We start from the raw sequence: 21,148 nt of genomic DNA on the forward strand, positions 1-21,148 counted from the left end.
CCTATCTCCCTCTGTTCACCCTCCCCTGACAACCAGTTTTGACGTGGTTTTCAAGTGGATTGGTTCGATCCCCGCCAGGCTCCTGCAAGCTCCTGAGCGTCAGGAGGCTGATTTACGCTTCCGAAGAAGGCTGTTCGGTGCTTCTGAGAGAGCTGTTGGGGTGGGGGTGCTGGTGCTTGGAGATGTCGAGGGAGTGGATGCTTGGAGGAGCATGTGGGTGTGGGAGATCGAGGTGATGGTTGTGGCTGGGAGACGGAATGATTGTGATGGTATTCGTCGTGAAGTGGTGGTGTTGATGGATTGGAGAGAGAGAGATTGGGGGTGATGGTGGTGATGACTTTCGTAGCGGAGATGATGATTTGTGATGATGTTGACCAGACCACACACTAGAAGTAGAAGGGACGACGACGTTTCGGTCCGTCCTGGACCATTCTCAATCGACTTGAGAATGGTCCAGGACGGATCGAAACATCGTCGTCTCTTCAACTTCTAGTGTGTGGTCTGGTCAACATACTTCAGCCACGTTATTGTGACTCATCGCCTGCACTTGTGACTGATGATAATATCACATTCAGCGTCGAAGTTAAACGTGGTTTAGGTAGTGGTGGTGATAATAATTGCGTGATTAATGGTGGCTTTACACAGCCTGAATTGGCAATTATCCTTACTTCCCCTGAGGTCACCAGGAAAGTGATAATTTCCTTTGTTAACCCAAAGTAAATTCACCCACGGAGACAATGAATAAATACCACTGCATAACATTGCGTTGAAAAACTGTGCACTTGTAAGTGACTGACAATGTAAGAAATTCTTTGCAAGATTTGCCTTTCGTTATTTTTCATTAGTCAAATTTTAATACGAAACCAGGCAGATGGTTTCATGATGTGAGTGGAGTGAGAGGGGAGAGGAAAATGGAAGTGTTTCGGGGTAGAAAAACGCAAATCGTAGAGTAAAGAGTACAAGAATAGTCCTTAAGATCCCAAAGAAGAGCAGTGCAGGCATTACAGATCCTTTAGGCGCCAGGATAACAAGAGCTGCTGATCTCAGAGCCAAGGATATCATGACCTTCATTGTGACATAAACACAAGGAGTCATAATGCTACATGGTAGAAGGCTCTCAGGACCCCGGAAGACCAGGGGTGGAAGTGAGGCGTTCTGTTTCTAACCCAAACATCAAGGATGCAGAGGAGTCAGTTCCGCATTCCTGTTCCGTGATCCAAGAAGACTCCTGGCGTTCCGATCCTCTGACTCCCCTCACACTCTCCTGCATCCAGCGTTGAAAAACGGATGGGAAATAGGAAAGGCAGAAGGGAGAGAGACGGTAAGGGAAAATAGGAATGAATAATCCAATTGAGATACAAATCAATATTTGTTTACAAAATGAGAATGGACTGGAATAAAGTTTCATTTGAGAATAAAATGTTAAAAAGAAGAAAAATCAAGGATTTTTCTCACGTTTTAAAGGTTATGATAAAAGTCGAAGTTAATTTAAAAAACTCAAGTATTCCGTAGATGACGATAAATTAAATTCACTCCCTCTCTCTTCCTTACTTTTTCTTTCTTTTTCTATTTACTCTCTTTCATTCCTCTTAAGGTTGAGAAAGTATTGTGAAATTGTTGAAGCTGTCCTGGCTTTACATGCTGTCCCAGGACACTACGCAGACATTCGGGCTTAATCGCTGGACTTTATGACGCATATCTCTCCTTAATGAGTTAATCTCACCTGCTGCTCAACAAACTCCGACTTTTGAGGCGATTTTGCGAAAATTTACGTATAAATGTTAAGCTGTCTTGTGACTCTGTAGGCAAAACAATACTTTAACGGCGTATGATATAGGCAGCATAATTAACCAGAGACATATGCTATGTCAGCATTATCAACGGGAAGTTTACGCTGTGGGCAGGATAATTAACTAGAAATATACGATGCTGTCCGGACAACCAAATATAGACATGTGCTATGGCAGCATAATCAACCAGACACACACTCTGGTCGAACACTCAACCAGAATACTCAACTCTGTGACAGCATAATCCCCCACAGACATACCCTATAGGCAGCATAATCAACTACAAACATATGCTGTGGGCAGCATAATCAACCAAAGACATATTCTAATTACATCATACTCGGTCTCAGAAAAGGTGACTCTTTGGTAGATGCTTCGAGCAGTTGTGTGAGCATTCTTTAGAATGATGATCGACCACGTTTATGAGCATCTAGACTGAACGCCTGATGACATTCTAGATCGCTTGCATTATGGAAGCAAGCACCATGCAAGCACCTTTCCTGAGCCCTGATGGTTCCATATTCAAACAAGCAGATGGTGTTGCTTTAGAGTCTATCAAAGGTGTTCAGGTTGTAAACTTATACAAGGGCGCTGTTGAAGGCTCTTGTTCACCCGAACCTTAAACCTATTATCTACTGTTGGTATATTGATGACATCTTCATGCAGGTATGCAACTTGGAAGGCTTGCAAGAGCTTAACGAAGCCTTCGAGCGAAGTTCTGTGTTTAGGTTCGCTTAAGAAGTGGAAAGTGAAGGTAAGCTGCCTTTCCTAGAGGTAACAAACTCGTCAACGATAGGTGACTTTCACACTGTATTCTACAATAAAAGGATCATCATAGTTTAATATTAGTTGTGAGGGTGCTGACCTGGGAAAACAAAGTGCTGTCGATGCATATGTCAACAATGGTCTCACTCGCAGCTCCAGTTGGAAGCAGGTTGAGGAGGATCCCAGTAGAGTAAGGCTATGTATAAGATGAAGGGGAGTAGTCGGCTGTGGCGGCTACTTCCGTATACTATTTACTCCCTACTCCCTCATACTGTATATGAGTAGTCTCACTTCACAATTCTCCACTCCTCGTGTCTCACAGTCCCCCAACTCATAGTTCTCTTTTAGTATCTATTCCCTTATCTCTCTTCCCATCTTCCCAGTGTGTAACTTTCTCCCCTTTCACCCTTTCTTCTTTCGTCTACTCCTCTTCCCTTCCCTGTCGCCCACTTTCAACCCTATCCCACCATCTCTTACCTTTTCTACCTTCCTCACACTTCTCGCCACTCTGCAAACTCTCTCAAAATCTTCTCTTCCATCCCTCATTCCTTTTCTTCTTTCCTATCCTCTTTTGCCCCTTTCCACCTCTCTTGCTTTCTATCCTTCAAACATCACCCCCCTTCCCCCCTATCTTCCTTCTCACCCTCATCGCTATCTAACTCTGTCTCTCCCAGTATGTGTACGTCTGTTCCAGTCTCTTTGGCTTGGTTGACCTGTCTTCTCTGCAGATTTATCTCTCTGTATTTATTTATGTCTCTCATTCTGTTTCTTTGCAAAGTTGGGTGACCTTAGACTTTCTTGTAGACTGGACGTTTGGGTATTTGCTTGTCCTACCGAGGCTATAGATCAGATTGTACGGGGGGAGCCGCGCCCAGTTTCCACCTATGCAGCACGGGCGATGTGTGAGGGTAACAGACCAGACGAGGTCACTCAGAGCGCAAAACATTAAACAATGTTGATATTTTAAGTGAACCACCACCTCAAAACTGCAATTTTCAAAGGACAGTATTAGAATATGGCATACATTCTCCGTAGACGTTCATAATTATTCTCTCTACTTGCTCCACTTCATATAGTCTAGGGTAGCTGCACTAATGCAGATGTACCTAATGTGTTAATAAAAAAAAAAAACTTGCGTTCTGTCATTATATATATATTGATAGATGATATACATCAATAGATAGATGACTGGAGAGATGAACGGATTGATGCATTGAAAGATGGATAGATGGGCAGAGAGATTGAAAGATAAAGAGATGAATAGATGGATAAAGGGATGGATGGATAGTGAGAATGATAGAGAGAAGGATAGACGAATGGCTAGAAGGATAAATAGATGGATAAGTAGATAGCTGGATTGAGGACAGCTACAGGAATAGATGGATAAAAAGATGGATCGATGAATAGATAGATGGAAAGGTGGATATGTATATGTTAAATTAAAATGTAGATGGATGGATAGAAGATTGATGAATAATTAGCTGGATCGATAGATGCAAAGATGGATTGATGTTTGATGGATGTATAAATGTATTTTTGGATGCAATGATGCACAGATGGATACAAGTTAGATGGACGGAAGTATAGTTCAATTGCTAGATGACCTATGTAGGAATAATTGGATAGCTGGATACATGGATTGATAGGTGAATGATAGATGATGGATGGATAAATGGATGCATGTATTCAAGGGCTCAAACTTATGTGTCTGTTTACATAAACACTCTACATTACATAAACATTCAGATCCACCCTTTTTTTAACTAATGCTATTATGGTATTATCGATGGTAGGGAATTATATGAAAATACTGTTTAAAAGTTGACAATAGTCTTTGTACTACAGGTAGATGAATTTGTTGCAACGATGCAAAATATTAAAACTTTATGACCAGGATGGAATTTACGACAGCTGTGTAATATAAGCTTAGAGGGCGGAAAATATCAAATTTTTACATCGGGTTAGGGATATTGGCCAAAAATAGCAGGTAAAATGATTAATTTTATTTTATACAGGAATGTGGCAAGGATAATATGCAATATAACACTGGAAGCAATAGGTTATACTAACATTTCACAATGTCAGGCGGACCTGGGAGTGCCAGGCAGCAAATTTGCATAAGGGGCGTGCCTGGGGGGGGGATGGGGAGGGGATAGAGGGGGTAGGTGATGGGACCCTGACGCTTCCTCCATCATTCCCTCCCTCGTCCTCACACCGGCTCCACCCACCAATTTGTCGATCCTGTAATTCCTCGCTAAAATTCCAGAAGGCGGTCCATCTGCTAGGTATGGAACAGTCCCTCCCGTGGACCGGGGAAAATTGCGTTAGTGGGTCGAGTTATGGAAGAGCGCACGGGATGGTATTGTGAATATATATTTTTAAAACTAAACTTGAAACACCTTAGGCCAGTGGCCAAATATTCGTGGCTCGTAGTTTCCACGGGCCAGGGCAAGGAGGACTGAGGGAACTGGGCCAGGATTTTTTCACTGCCCCCATTCATTTCATTCAGGATTTTTTCATTACTACTTGGTCATGGATGAGACGGTGCTGCTAGTGCTTGCAGAGTCAGGTTTAGCTCTTGGGTTCCAACTTTCTGTCGTTTTTTCAATGGTTCAAACCCATCTTCCTTACCATGTTCTGGTAATTGTGTAAAGGTTCGACTTAATTTCATCCACTTGGACTGATTGGTAAAATGACGGACTCGCTCGATGGCAGGGTGTTGACTTTTGACCCCCGATGTCAAAAGTAGTTGGGCACTATTCATTACCTCTCTCCTCCTATCCCTGCTCCTTTCCTCTCCTTATATTCCATCCAAGTGCTATGTTACAACACTGGTGCTCTGTTTTCTCCTGATAATTCTCCTTTACCTATGATTTATAAATATGATTCCTGCCCGAAACGCTTTGCGTAATAGTGGCTTTAGGCATTGTATGTACTAGCTCTATCTATAAATCCATCAATGTTTGTACCACACCTTGTATGTATGTACTTTATCTGAATAAACATTTGATTTTTTTTTTAATTTTATGATGGTTCCCGGCAGTGATCCTTGTAGCCCTTAGGTATGTTTCCTTATTCCAATTTCCTCTTTTATACTTTTCTTAGATTTTTAATTTGTTTCACATTGTGTAATACAATCCGGCAGTCTGTTGCTAGTCCTGTCAGATGCTATAGCTTATACAAGAGTTTCTTACACGTAAAAGACCCCAATGCTCCCATGCATGTTAATAGTATTATGACCTTTTTTTTGGTTTGACGTCGGCAATTTTACCATTGAGCCCTAATAGGCTTAGTAGGCAAGGCTTCCTCTCTTTTAACCCTTGTTGGTGCTGTGATATGAGGTTAATTTTCTTTCTAAAATATTTTCTTCTTTATTATTCTCTCAAACACTCTGCATAGTAAGATTGTTAAGGATATTCTGTAGTAGTGTGGTTTCTGTTTGTTTCCCTTCAGGTATACTGATGTATACCTGAATTTTTGGATTCAGGTATGTATGTATACACTCGCATACACTGTATGCGAGTGCATTTGTATCCATATACGTGCACTGGTGTTCGTGCTTGAGTCGTATGTTTCAACACACATGGGGGCGTGCTCCTCTCTTCAAGAGGAGAAAAAGGAAAAAAAAGAGGAGAAAAAAGGTTAAGACATTTCCAGTAGAGCCCTGAACCAAGCTTACTGGAAGTGACAACAGAAGAGGCGCTTCGCGCGCTCTCTCTCTTGTGGAAACGAACTTGATAACAATATTTGTCTAGTCGCTGGCGTCCTGCTTCCTCAGACGACACAGGAAGCCTTGAGACGAAACTCAGCGCTGCATTATTTTGCCAACAGAATTTTCATCTAAGCCAATTTGTATTAGTAATAACTTGTTTTCTCTATGCTTGTAACGAGGAAGTCGGTCGGCCATGCGGACAGCACGCTGGACTTGTGGTCCTGGGTTCGATCCCAGGCGCCGGCGAGAAACAATGGGCAGAGTTTCTTTCACCCTATGCCCCTGTTACCTAGCAGTAAAATAGGTACCTGGGTGTTAGTCAGCTGTCACGGGCTGCTTCCTGGGGGTGGAGGCCTGGTCGAGGACCGGGCCGCGGGGACACTAAAGCCCCGGAATCATCTCAAGATAACCTCAAGATAAGTGTTTATAACGTACAGACTTTTGTGAGATCAATTATCAGTATGGTAACAGGATTTGTGTAGTCTAAAGATATGTCAAGTCGGTATGTTTAAGGATACAGTCTTACAGACTTGTCTCGTTCGTTAGTTATTTGGAAGTCTATTTTTGTCTGTGTTAAGGTTCCTTATGGAAAGGAACCTTTAAGAAACAATCTTAGGCTTTGTTTAGCTTCCAACGTTGAACCGAAGGAAAATAATGGAGAAAACCTGCACATGTATGAGAAGGCACATGTTTATACAATATTGACCAACACGTGAATGTTCACTCACATGTTTGCGCTGACACGTATATGCAAAGGCACGTGTATTCAAGCACAAACACGGAAATACGTCTGTAAAATAATAGCATTTAGTTAATCTCGAAGCCACAAATCTCAACTATAGACGAATACGTCTTGTAAGATCAATGGAAGTACTCAATATTAACTAACAGAGTTGGGGATGTTAAGTTCAAACAAATGAAGGAAACTGTATGCTATAACCATTTGAAATTTTGAAGTCACTTTAGATAAAATACACAGTGAATGGAACACTTCAAGCATTTGACTCAAATTCTTCAACTTAAAATGAGAAAGAAATAATAGAGGAGTAAACACACACACACACACACATCCACACACACACACACACACACACACACACACACACACGTTTCCAAGAGCTAATAGCTCGATTTTGCAAGCACAGATACTAAATACAAATAGTAAACACACACACACACATATAAAGCAACTGACAAGGACAGGACGCTCCAGAGAGACTTAAATAGATTAAAGGCGAGCATCGGGTTTTTTTTTATTTCACTGGACTTCAACCCAAATAAATACAAGGCCATGGAAATAGAAAAGGCGAATGGAGTCGAGGAAAAATACACATTCAGAGGGAAGATGTTAAGGACATACATCGTAAGAAAACAGGTATTCATTCTGCTCCAACTACCCCAAAGGGCCCATACGGTCACGGGCAACTGGCCGAGCTCCCCTGATCTCCCTTCCGTTATTTGTTTTGTCAATTACTAAAAAAAAAAAACAATAAAAACAACGAACTCTCTGTTTTGTTTATTTAAACACATTAAGTAAATCGTGTCCAAACACACACACACACATGCCACACACACATCCTTAGCATGCAGCCCGTAGCAGCTATCTAAATTACAATATTTATTAACTGCTTGGTGAATAGAAATATCAGGTGAAAGAAGGTCTGATTCTAATAGATACATAAATAGGAGATTGCATAGGTAGATGGGCAAATAGAAGACAGACAGATCCAGGCAGTGCCAGGTGCCCTTCATGTAGATATTATGTATCAATGAACATACATACATCAGTGCTTAAAAAAATTAATGAGTATTTGCATATATGTATTTAGGAATATATATATGTATGCTGTACATTTCTGCGATTATAAGTGAGTGTGCAGAAGTGTAATAATGCATTTAACTGCCCAGTTCTATACTAAATTATCAAGCATTATTAAACTCTGTCTTCCATCACCAACTTTGATTCTTAATTTACACATTTGTCTCTTCATTGCATAATTATCGCCACCTTGCTTCATCTGGTTTAATATAGATCTCCCTTTCCCCTCTTATTGAACATTTCAAGATGAATTCATCAACCATTCGTATTGTTCCCTTCTTCGTTGCTTTGTCTCGGTGACACAGTTGCACTCTTCTTTGCCTGTTATCTCACCTGTTATTTGCACTTGCAGCTGTACTCCAAAACGTTTAAATTCAGGAACTTTATTGAAATTAGAAGTTTTGTAATAGTCTCGTTAAGATGAGCTAACGAGCTAGGTTAGGTGGATTGCCTTGGTTCATACGAGTGGTCAGGCAAAAGCCATTTCATAAACGACCCTTGTTAAATCAATGGAATGAGCTAGCTCTCTCTGGGAATGAATTTCTCTCCTGAGATGAGAAATCAGGTGTCACCTCTCTCTCTCTCTCTCTCTCTCTCTCTCTCTCTCTCTCTCTCTCTCTCTCTCTCTCTCTCTCTCTCTCTCTCTGACTCTCGTTCTGTTGCTTTCTTTCTTGGTCTTCTGCTCACTCTCTCGCTCTTTCCCACTACCCCTTTTTTCCTCTTCTTTATCTGAATGCACGTTTCCCTGTATTCAATTTTTTTTTACTTCATTTCCGTGATTTCATAACATTCTCAGTTTTCCTCTTTTGATGTAGCTTTTTAATATCCGGTTTCACGGTCTTAGTGTGTACGAGCTTGTTTGTACTCACTTGTTTGTTCCTGATGGGTTGAACCTCAGCTGCCGGTACCCGGAAAAGTTGTGTGTTTGGCGGGAGCGTGTGCGCGCGCGAGCTCGATTATTTAGTTGTTTATAACATCAAGCTATTTAATCTCGTATCATTTCTATTGAACTTGGTGTCTTTGTACCAATATATATGTATAAATTATATATAGGGAGAGGAGTACCACCTCTGGCTAGAAGAAGGGGATCTTTAGCCTCAGAGGAAATCACACACAACGCATTAGAGGGAATGTTTAGGTCCCCTCCAATACCGTTTCTCTGTGCTTTTCTCCTTCCACCCCTTTCCTTCCTTTTGTGTTATGTGTTTTATTGTGCTTTATTATATTATATAATATATATATATATATATATATATATATATATATATATATATATATATATATATATATATAAGTAGCTTAGGCACCCTTAGGTATCCGGATCTTTGTTTATCATTTATGTGGAAAGGTGGATTAAGGGAACACACCTTCAGAATCCTGCTACCCGGCTTAGAGTCTTCCCTTTCTACGAGTCATGGAAAGTTTTACCTTGCAAGATTTTTCCTGGAACACGACGTGATAATTAGAAGGTTTTACTTCCAGGTCACCAATTAGTGCTAGAGGGAACAGGGACGAACCGCTATAGAATGGTTCCCTGTTAATCCCCTCACGGTTTTGTCACGGGGCGAGTGTTTGGGTGTAGTGTACATAGTGCTTGTGTGTGTGTTTGTGTGTGTGTGTGTGTGTCTCCCAACTAGGCCAACAACAGACCATCCGAAGGTACAGGTTTAGTGATAGAGGAAAAGGAACATTAGTTGAAAGAATAATCGACTAATTTGTGTCTGCTCTGGCCGGGAGATAGAGGGAAGAAGGAGAAGGAGACGGTGAGAGAAACAGACATAAAGCAAGGAGAGAGAGAGAGAGTGAGTGAGGCAGAGTGAATGAGCATGTTAGAGGCAATTTATGGCTGTCTGGACGTTGAAGAAATAAGCAATAAAAAGAACCGTGATTTAGTGCTGTCAATGGCGGGTCCGGGACACAGACGGAGAAAGATCTGGTGTGACCTACTTAGCTGGAGAATATATTCTATGTCTTCTTGGGCTCGTTCTCCATGGTCTGGGGGCTCGTTCTCCATGGTCTGGGGGCTCGTTCTCCATGGTCTGAGGGCTCGTTGCCCATGGTCTGAGGGGCTCGTTGCCCATGGTCTGAGGGCTCGTTGCCCATGGTCTGAGGGCTCGTTGCCCATGGTCTGAGGGCTCGTTGCCCATGGTCTGAGGGCTCGTTGCCCATGGTCTGAGGGCTCGTTGCCCATGGTCTGAGGGCTCGTTGCCCATGGTCTGAGGGCTCGTTCTCCATGGTCTGAGGGCTCGTTCTCCATGGTCCGGCGGCTCGTTCTTGATGGTTCAGAAACTACTTTCGTATGGGCCAGAGGCTCGTTTATAATGGTTCAAATGTTTGATCATAATGGTCTGAAAATGTTTATTATTGTGTTGAAATATATTTTGAGAGGTATAATTTTCTATGGGAGATGAGAGCAAATTATGAGTTGTTTGAAAGCGCAGTTCATGCATAGATGGTCTGAAACTAACGAAATCTGTACCTCTTCCGTGTCCACTTACGAGATCCATATTTTTTACGTATCCAGTTACGAGATCTGTACCTCTTACACGTCCATCTTACGAGGTCTGTGCCTCTGGTCTAGATCACGGTGGCATAGTTTGTATCTAGTACACAATTTACGAATTCCGATAAAAATAACAATAATTACGAGTTGTGGAGAATCTCGTAGCGTTTGCGAGCTCGTCAGCTGTTCAGTAAATACCGATTTAGATGTTGTGATTGAAGTAGTCACACACGAGATACGAGCTTCGTTAGTGGATGGCTGGCACTGACCACGTGTTGTACTGGCTGACGTCTTGATGTGGTTCGTTTGCTAGTTCATATCTGTAAGTTTAGATACTGAATATTTTGAGTAAGAAATTTCGGAATGTTATATGTGAAAAACCTATTTGCAGGCTTACTCGTTATAATTTAATTTCTTAAAATGGTCATAATGGGTTTTACGAATTCTATAATATTCTCAGATGGTCTGATGAATTCGTGATGGTCCTACTGATGAGCTCCAGTTCATCCTCAGAGAAATGATCGTTTACCTTATATTTCTGCTGCAGTCATCTCTAATTATGAATATCAAACTTTTATACTCAACTCTTCCCCAGTTACTGTATAACTTCAATCGATAATTTCTCGGGAATTAGTATTATGCATATTATAATTCTGTGTACTGTTAGTCGTTTGAGTAAGTAGTTACCATGAGAGGGTTGGGTATTTTGGTTTTCCTGGCAATTATATTTAATTGTACCAGGTGGGTGAAGCCTTTTAGAGCGGTGCGTTTGAACAAAGGAAACAAAGGTTTAGATGTTGGACTAAACGAGCGTTTGACCATTATATGGACAGGCTGTTACACACGACTCACGACTGAATACGCTTGAAATGTTGACATTCTGTGTTTGAAGCTATTTTTGTCCTACATCGAGCTCATCCTAAGCAGATATTAATAAATTTTACCGTATTGGCCAATCAAAATCACTAAGGATTCGAACCTAATCAACTATCATATAAGCAGACCAGTACATCATAATGATCGTCGTACCGACCAGTTCCAGTTGATGGACTTATCCTAATAACTTAATATCTCTTGAGAGACTAATTTCACTGTCATGAAATAGCATGGACCAAAGTCCATGTACAAGACGTATATCACTGGCCAGGTAAGAGAGACTCATTCTGGAGGCTACAGAAAGCTGGCAGATTAAACCCTGGAGCCTCTCTGGATATGGAGTGGGTAGCTTGCTGTCTGCAGCGGCCTGAAGGGCATTAGAAACCAATATGCACTTAATGCGATCTACAACTCCATTTCTGGGGTTATTGTTCTGTATGCGATAACAGCAAACACGGAAACGCAAGTGTGTGTGTGTGTGTGTGTGTGTGTGTGTGTGTGTGTGTGTGTGTGTGTGTGTGTGTGTGTGTGTGTGTACTCATCTAGTTACCTAGTTGTACTCACCTAGTTGTGTTTGCGGGGGTTGAGCTCTGGCTCTTTGGTCCCGCCTCTCAACCGTCAATGAACAGGTGTACAAGGTTCCTGAGCCTATTGGGCTCTATCATATCTACACTTGAAACTGTGTATGGAGTCAGCCTCCACCACATTACTTCCTAATGCATTCCATTTGTCAACCACTCTGACACTAAAAAAAAGTTCTTTCTAATATCTCTGTGGCTCATTTGGGCACTCAGTGTCCAGCTGTGTGGGTTGTGTATGTGTATGTATGTGTGCGTGCATGCGTGCGTGCAACGTACACAGTGTCCATGTGTACTTGGGGAGACTAGTTTATAAATAATAATCAGTTCATTTGAATACAGAAAAGACAACTTTTCTTAAGCGACGCAGCACTGAGCTGGCTAATGAAGAGTCGGCATAAGAAAGAGGACGAGGTGGCGGCCTTGTGGTTTGTCAAGAAACACCAAAAGGCTTCCAAGGACTGTCAGCATGCAGGACCTGAGTCAATATGGAGGCTCGAGCAGCAGAGAAGCAGACCTAAAAGTGGAAAACATTTGGAGAAAGAGGAGGAGGAAGAGCTGGAGGAGGAAGGAAGACATGTCGAAAAGAATGTCTGTTACTGAAATAAAACATCGACTGTCGACAAGATTTTTCACACATGCTAAAGGGGACGATAACCAGAATACATTGACGACCACTTTACATTAATTTCACTAATGAAGGTCACATTAAGTCACATTAAAGTCACCAGATCACCAGGTCAAACGTATGTTTAGGCTGTAAGTCACTAGATAGAAGCCTTATGTGGGCTGCAGGTCACTACATAGAAGCCTTATGTGGGCTGCAGGTCACTACATAGAAGCCTTATGCTGGCTGCAGGTCACTATAGGTCGAAGCCTCGTGAGGGCGCGACAGATCACTTGGTCAAGATAAACATAGGAGAGAATCTAGGGTGAGTTCTATTGCAGAAAAAGACCGAATGTCTATACAAATCCTTTAAAAATAAACAGAATGTTCTTATGATTTAGTTTTATAGTTATACTTTGTAGTCTCTCTGTGTCTGCCTCTCATACGCTCACAAGCACATGCGCCAACATCTTCCCTTCCTCAGTAGACAAACACACTCACACCGACATCCTGAGGAGCAGAATTTAATTCCTACTATCATTTGAACTAAGTCCATACCTTCCTTCGATCATTTAGAAGGATTGTGTTCCAACGAACACCTCTGATAACACAACCGCGTCCCTCGAAGTTCGAGCTCTGCTTTCATTGCTTTTCAGCTGCTCAGCACCGCGGGGACTCGTCAGGACTTCAGACAGACAAATACGTTTCGCAGGTCGAAGTAGTTGGGACGAATGTCTTCAGATTGGGTGAATTAATGGGTGGTTAGAAGCGTGTCAAAGCGAGGGTGTGTTTGCGTTTGAAGGAGTGTAGGTGCAGGCTTGAGTGTGGGGTGTACTTAGTCATGTCTGAACGAAACATGTTGTGCACTGATTTATCCAGATTTTTTCAAGTGCTTTGGCATATCTGATTTAATGTTACGGCTTTAGCTGTCCTCTACCACCTCAAAGAGGGCAAATCCTAAATCTGTGGCCTTAATACACAGTTTAAAAAGCACATATAATTAAGTTAATTTCAGTTTTTCAGGTTTTTTTTTTCTCATTACACTATTCGTTATCTAAAGGAACCGTTTATCAAATCGTCTCATCCCATTGTTATTTTTTCCGTTTTGCCTCCATCCAGGAAGCGGCTGATGAGATAATTCGGGAAAACTACGAAGCTCTTTTAATTCTATGGTAAATCATACAGCAAACCACTTTTCTAGTTATCTTCTTTATATAGGAAGCTCAAAGCTTCTGCTGCACAATACAGCACTGGCATCACGAACGTGATAAACAGACCTTTGGGAAAATATCTAGTGTATAATCCTTAAAATTGTCTGAAAGTTTGTAAGTCTTGTATATAACTCGGCTGATTTCCTGTTTAGATGTGTGTCGAGTAAAAGGGCTTCGTGTTATATTATATATTTTGTTTCTCTGGGTCTGATCTCCATTTGCATGTCTCTATTATCTATACGTTGTATTGTTTTCAGGATTAAAGTTAAACAGCAAATTTTCAGCTCATTCGTGCAGTTTATTCGGTCCCTACTGGACATTTTGAAGTGCGTGTGTGTACGCGCGTGTGTGTGTGTGTGTACGCGCGTGTGTGTGTGTGTGTGTGTGTGTGTGTGTGTGTGTGTGTGTGTGTGCTCGCGCTCGCGTGCAAGACTACACAATAGTGAGAGTATGAGCGCCTCTCTGTCGGAGTGTGTCAGATCCAATATCAGTAAGTGCCAGCATCAGAAATAGACGCAGGAACTTTCCCCAACATGTTATCCAACACCACAAGTTCGACAAAACTAAACTTTTTCCCAAATTCACCATATTCTCAATGATTTCCGTTACCATTTAATTTTAATCTCAATACAAATAACAAGGGACAGGAAAACACTAATTTATTTCGATGTCATAGAAGATTCATGACACTTACCGTCTGCAAGCGAGGTGTGAGAGCAGGAGGCGGCAGCAAGCAGGACAATACAAGTTCTCCAGAGCCAGCTACAAGCGACTGCTCCAGCGTCTCTATTTCCTAACTCCGTCATGGTCGTGGGTCACGATGTGGGTAAACTGGAATTGGGGGGAGCGAATCGGGTGGAGTGCACTCGTTCGAAGCCTCGCTTTTGTTTCGTCCCACGTGGCTTTGATTATAGTAAACTGTCGTCTCTGGATTTGGGGTTAAATCATGTTTTGATTTTCAGTGATAAATGGCACTTAAATCACGCTAGATCGTTAGTTGATGTTCTCTGGCACATCGTCACTCTAGTCTCTCACTCCTGCCACACCAAACTAATGTGGCAGGATTGTATAAAACGAACTATATATATGTAATTTTTCTCCACAAAAGTTCTTTTTTACATTCCTGAAACGGGAAATTTTCTAACGTTGAAGAACATATAGTCAGAGCGACGTCCGAATTTAGCAATATGGTTTCTTTCTTTGCTGTCCATGATGTCTGTCACACACACACACACACACACACACACACTCACACACACACACACACACACACACACACACACACACACACACACACACACACACACACACACGACCAAAGAGCCAGAGCTCAACCCCCGCAAAGACAACTAGGTGAGTACACACACACACTCCGATGTGGGGCATGAGCTACAAGGAAAGACTACTGGAATTAAACCTCACATCGTTAGAAGAGTTTGGGGAGCTATTATAATCACATACAAGATTCTGAAGGGAATTGGCAGGGTAGACAAATACAAATTAAGTAGCAAGAGTTGTACACGAACAATGAAGCACAGGTGGAAAGTTAATATCCATATGGATTGCATTAGGCAGTGATGTGGTGGAGGAAGACTCCATACACAATTTAAATTGTAGATATAATAGAGCTCAGTAGGCTCAGGATTGATTGATGGTTGGGAGGCGGAACCAAAGAGCCAAAGCTCAACCCCCGGAAGCAGAACTAGGTGAGTACAACTTAATGCACACGAATTCACACCGTATGTCAGTCATAACACTGTGATAACTTCATAACATTACGTTAAATAAATGTATCCGTCATTACAATTGGTCATATAAGTACGTCTTAAGACTATTTAATAACACTACGTCAGTCATAACGTAATTCCATAACACGTTTTGCATAACACTGCGTCATAACAGTTCAAAACACTATATGATAACACATCATTCCAGTACGTCAGATCTTATCTTCATACCAGTTCATCATTCCAGTATGTCATACCAGTACCAGGAAAATATGACATGTGTATAATGATAAGTGACACTACGAATAAGACAGTCCACTGTCTCAAACAAACACAGTCATATCAACGCAAAAACACAAAACAAACACTAATTCACTAACGATAACGTTCGCGTTTGGAGAGACGAGTCAGGTAGAATTACTGGCGTTGAGGCATTGAATTTATATATTTTTTCCTTACTTTTTTTTTAATTTATTTGCCTATTTGAACGGCCTTTTCGCGTGATGTATTATTCAGTTGCATTTCTATTCTCTTTTTTCGTGTAAGTTTCTGCTCATTTTTTTGCGAAATCACACACACTGTTTTGTATTCAGTTTCTCATTCCTTTTAATCCTACTCTCCCTCGTTTTTTTCCTGTGAGCACCACACGCCCTCGGGTACAACAGTCAATAACAGGAGCACGGTGGTAACGGAGTCTTTTGGGCACGGTGGTAACGGAGTCCTTTGGGCACGCGACAAGTGGAACAAGAACACACCTGCTTTATCTATTAACGTTGCTTATCTTTCGTCAATTGCAATTCTCCACGCGGTCATCAATCTTTTACCCTGGAAAAAAAAGATATTGTTTCATTAATAGAGCGACAGGATTCATTTTATTAATCGTATATTAAAATAGGTATTCTCACGTGTTATGGCTACAATTTAATTCATTGATATGAATAGATTTAATCTCCCAGACACCAGAATATATCCCATTTCTCGAACAGAATACATTTCACCAATAAAACTTTGTTTTTAATTTAATTTACGATATTGTGCAGTGTGGTGGGTCGACCTTGCTAGTAGGTGTGTTGTTGACACAAGTGTTGAGTGTTGTGGAGGCTCTGTGTACAACTTTTTATATATTTTTTGTAAGAGATTATTGGCTTTAGCTGCGGTGCTTATCGACATTTGTTCTCTGTTCTGCTTCAAGAACAAGTGGTAGTGCTGTTTCTGTGTTGAGTTGTGAGTGAGGATTTGCGTTGCTCACTTTTTCTAATAAAATAGATAAATAATATAATACACTAATTCCGTTAGAGTTAACCACCAGCTAAGAAGCTGATTTACAAGAGAATTACAACATACAATACAGGTATTTTACACGAAATACAACTGCATTATCATCATTGTTAAAATGAGTACTAACATCAACACAGTTACTTCATCAACCTACATAGAATCTTGAAGTAATTTTGTATATATAGGAAAATACCTCAAAAATATTGATGTGTATTATTATTAACAAAGTAAGGAGGTCGAGTTGATAACACATTCAGTGTTTACATTAAACACAAATCAGAAACTTCATGAACTTTAGTGGAACCAAACTGATCTAGAATTAAAACTGTGAATAGAATCGGCAGCATCAGACATTGCACCACCGAACACAATCAAGACAATGTAAATAGTGAAAAATCTCTTCAAAAGATTTTAATTAAGAAATACAAATCTAATCCATTTCCTCTTGAACATTTCCTACATCTCGCTATCGTCACAACTCCACCTCACCTTCGCATAATCTTCATATCATCTGCATTAACTTGTCTCACATTCTGCACTATTACAAGCAGTTATCCTGTACTGTTTCCTTGTTAAACCTGGCAACCCGTTCTCGCACTTTCGTATAGTCAATATTGACCTATTAAATACGTGCATATGTGACATACTTAACATACTAGTTCACCTTGAAAAGCTTCATAGAAAACACCGACCTTACCTAACCGTCTTAGTATGTTAAGATAAGCATCTTATTGCTTCGTAATTACAATTATTACTTAACCTATTACAGGTATAGGTTAAGCCAAATATCAATAAAGTCTACCTCAACTTGTATGTCACTACATGTATAGCTGCATAATTAATCGAGAAGCAAATTTAAGTACTCGATCGAACAAAGCAGAAAACAAATATAGTATTCCTGCTTGTCCAGACCGTCCTTCTTTGGTTTCCCAATGTCAAGAAAATGGTCAGTTTAAAGTGTCTCTCCTAACCTGCCAGAGGACCCAAAACAGAAAACAGGACAGTACGTTACTTTTACGAATCGCTTACATTTTCTACTACGACAATTTTTGGCCTTATGTAACGCATACGAGTGAAAAGCGACGTTCTTTGTAGGATGACAGGTTGACTTGCGAATTTTGACAATCATGCTATGAACTGAGATTTAGTCAAGTGTGTTACAACAATAGCTTTCTTGATATAAGTTTGATAGTATCTGCCCTCATTAATCACTCCAGTAATACTCTTAATATCAGCCAAGGAATCTTCATGATAGATATCATGTCTTATAAGCAAAATCATATGATTAAATTAGTTTTTTAGTTTTCATTCTCTGCCCGGTAAAGTTTTGACTTTTGTGTTGTTAAGAAATCATCTTACCGTACAATACTGAGATATATATCTCCCATAACGTAATAATTTTATTTATATTTTCATTTTATCCTTAAAACAATGACGTGAAATAATTTAGCCTGCCTGTCTAATAAGACAATGATTTTTCTTCCTACTTCAATCCATTATTTTTGTCTTGGTTCAGTTTAGATAACGTAGTAAAAGTTTACTATACTTCTATCATATTGAATTTTACTCTTTAATCCTCTGTTTCTGCTCTGAGTCACTTCAATGTTTACTTAAATTATTCATCCTTCGTTCCTGCTGCTTCTGTTCACACGCTGGTTCCTGAACAACTTCAATGTTTAACTCTGTTTAAATGCTTCGTTCCATTCTCACACTGACCTTCCGTAGGAATCCGATTAAGCCCGATAATTTATATTGATTTTCTATTCAATATAAATTGTCAAAGAAATTCTGCTGTGCATACAGATCCAAAAGAACTGTTTCGTAGCTATTTTGAAAATAAAATGACATGGATGAACCAATGACTAAAGTAAAGAAGGTGGAAAGAAGATACGAAAAACAAAAAGATTTACGAGTAGCTCAAGTCCAGCTTCTGGTCGGCCTTCACGACCGAGCATTAACTGATATTGATACTGAAGCAGAGGAAGTAGCAAGAGTTCAAGCATCACTTGATAGGCTCGTCTGTCAGTCACCTTGATGCTGGAAGAACCTGGACAGACTCAATATTCTCATTATATTTTAAAAATAAATAGAACTTCGAAACAGGATTTGGCTTGTTGATAATCATTAACATCTAGAAGTGATAAAGTCAGACGAATGGACTTCAGCGCACGCGCACGCACGCACACACACACACACACACACACACACACACACACACACACACACACACACACAAAGAACTTTTTCAGTGTCAGAGTAGTTAACAGATGGAATGCATTAGGCAGTGATGTGGTGGAGGCTGACTCCATACACAGTTTCAAATGTAGATATGATAGAGCCCAGTAGGCTCAGGAACCTGTACATCAGTTGATTGACAGTTGAGAGGCGGGACCAAAGAGCCAGAGCTCAACCCCCGCAAGCACAAATAGGTGAGTACACACACCCACCAGTAAGAACTTAGTCAATGTTAGAGCTGTCAATAAATTGAATAGATTAGATGCAAAAGTGGTTGAAGCTAATGCCATTAAAAATTGTCAATGTAAATATGATACAAACCTAAAAAATAAGTCAAAGTATTAACCTAAGAACGTTCGCAAGGCGGGGCTAGGAACCGAGCTCGGCCCTGCACGCACATCTAGGCGAGCGCGTGCACACTCACTCACACACACACACACACACACACACACACACACACACACACACACACACACACACACACACACACACACAAAACACATCACTGTCGATTTTTCCATCAAACACGAGTGCAGGCGAAAATAGCCGAACCTTTGTCTGAGTCAGCTGTTTTAAAAGAGCGACTCGTAGCTCAGAGGTGCAGCGGGGAATTCAGCATTCAGTTAATGGATCCCTTCGCTGTGTATTTTAGTAGATGTTGCTTTGGCCACCAGAGTTATCACCATGACAAGGGAAGTAATTGCTTCCTAAATTATCATGTAGGAAGTTCTTGTTGCCATATAGACCAGTTATTGCACGTGGCTCTCAAATACATATATCTATGTGTGTAAATCACGAAAATTAACAAGTGATGAAAAAATGAGTGTCAGACCATGGAGGAAGAATTGAAACAGGAATTTCCTTAAGTACTTTCGTAAATTAATACATCTTCAGAAGGAATGTATACCTTCCTTCTGAAGATGTATTAATATATTTCTTCTGAAGATGTATTTTTATACGAAATAACTTCAGGAAATTCCTGTTTCAATTCTTCCTCCGTGGTCTGACACTGTCACATATAGCTAAACCTATAACACACACAGCCTGTCTGTCCGAGGCTTGAGGGCAGACGTTTGGAACGTCACCCAACTTGTCAAGATGACACATGCGGGGTATGGGAGTGTTAAGTATCAGTCGGGGTTGAAAGTAGTGCCACATTTCAAGAAATATTGCCATTCATAGCGACCGCTTTTGAGATTTTCAGATACAGTCCGAAATAGACGTTGTATTTTTTGTAACGTTATCCAGCAGTTTGTGTTTCATAGAATTAATTTTCTGAGAGAGATTTGAGAGATGGGAAGGTGGGAGAGAGAGAGAGAGAAGTACAAGGTAGAGACGGGGAGGTGAGGATGGAGAGAGAGAATATTGAGAGAGGGAGGGAGCAGAAAGATGGAAAAGAGAGAAGTGGAGCGAGGGTGGAGAGGGAAGGTCAGGGGTGAGAGAAAAGGAGAAGAGAGAAGAGGCGAGTGTAATTGGGAATAGAGATATGTTGGAGAAGGTGGGTAGAAAAGTGTATATAGGGAGAGGGTAGCAAAAGTATGAAAAAGGGAATGGGGGAATGTTGAGGGAGGAAGGGATGGAGAGGGGAAGAAAGAGGAATGAGAAGGCAAGATTGTAAGAGAGAGGTTGGAGAAAGAATAGACGGAGAAGATTACAGAACTGAGGAAGAGAAGGTGGAAAGGACTAGGAAAGGTGGAGATCGGGATAGACGTGGAAAGGACAAGGGCAAATGAGAAGAGGGGAATCGGGAAAGAGAAGGGTGGATATAGGGAGAGGGAAAGAGAGGGGGATATGACAAGAGAGATAAGAGTGAGTGAGTACTACAACTCCTGATCCAACGCTCACTGTTAAGTAGTTACAGTACGGAACTACCAAGAGCATGACTCCAACAGTCCAGGTTCGAATCCAAGAGAGCTCCTGGACTTTACAGTTGATCAGAGGTTTGGGGACCATTCAAGCTATACACATGCTTGATATACACTCACATATATTAGCATATATGGGAGTGTATATATATGCAAGATAGCTCACATAACCAAAAAATAGG

At 40.9% G+C, this 21,148-nt stretch overlaps 1 pseudogene; it reads right to left on the bottom strand.

The window, feature by feature from the left end:
- Positions 1-21,148, bottom strand: part of LOC123764532 (zwei Ig domain protein zig-8-like) — a 325,506-nt pseudogene that overhangs the window by 286,053 nt on the left and 18,305 nt on the right.

Source organism: Procambarus clarkii, chromosome 79 (genome assembly GCF_040958095.1).
Source record: "Procambarus clarkii isolate CNS0578487 chromosome 79, FALCON_Pclarkii_2.0, whole genome shotgun sequence".
Lineage (NCBI taxonomy): Eukaryota > Metazoa > Arthropoda > Malacostraca > Decapoda > Cambaridae > Procambarus > Procambarus clarkii.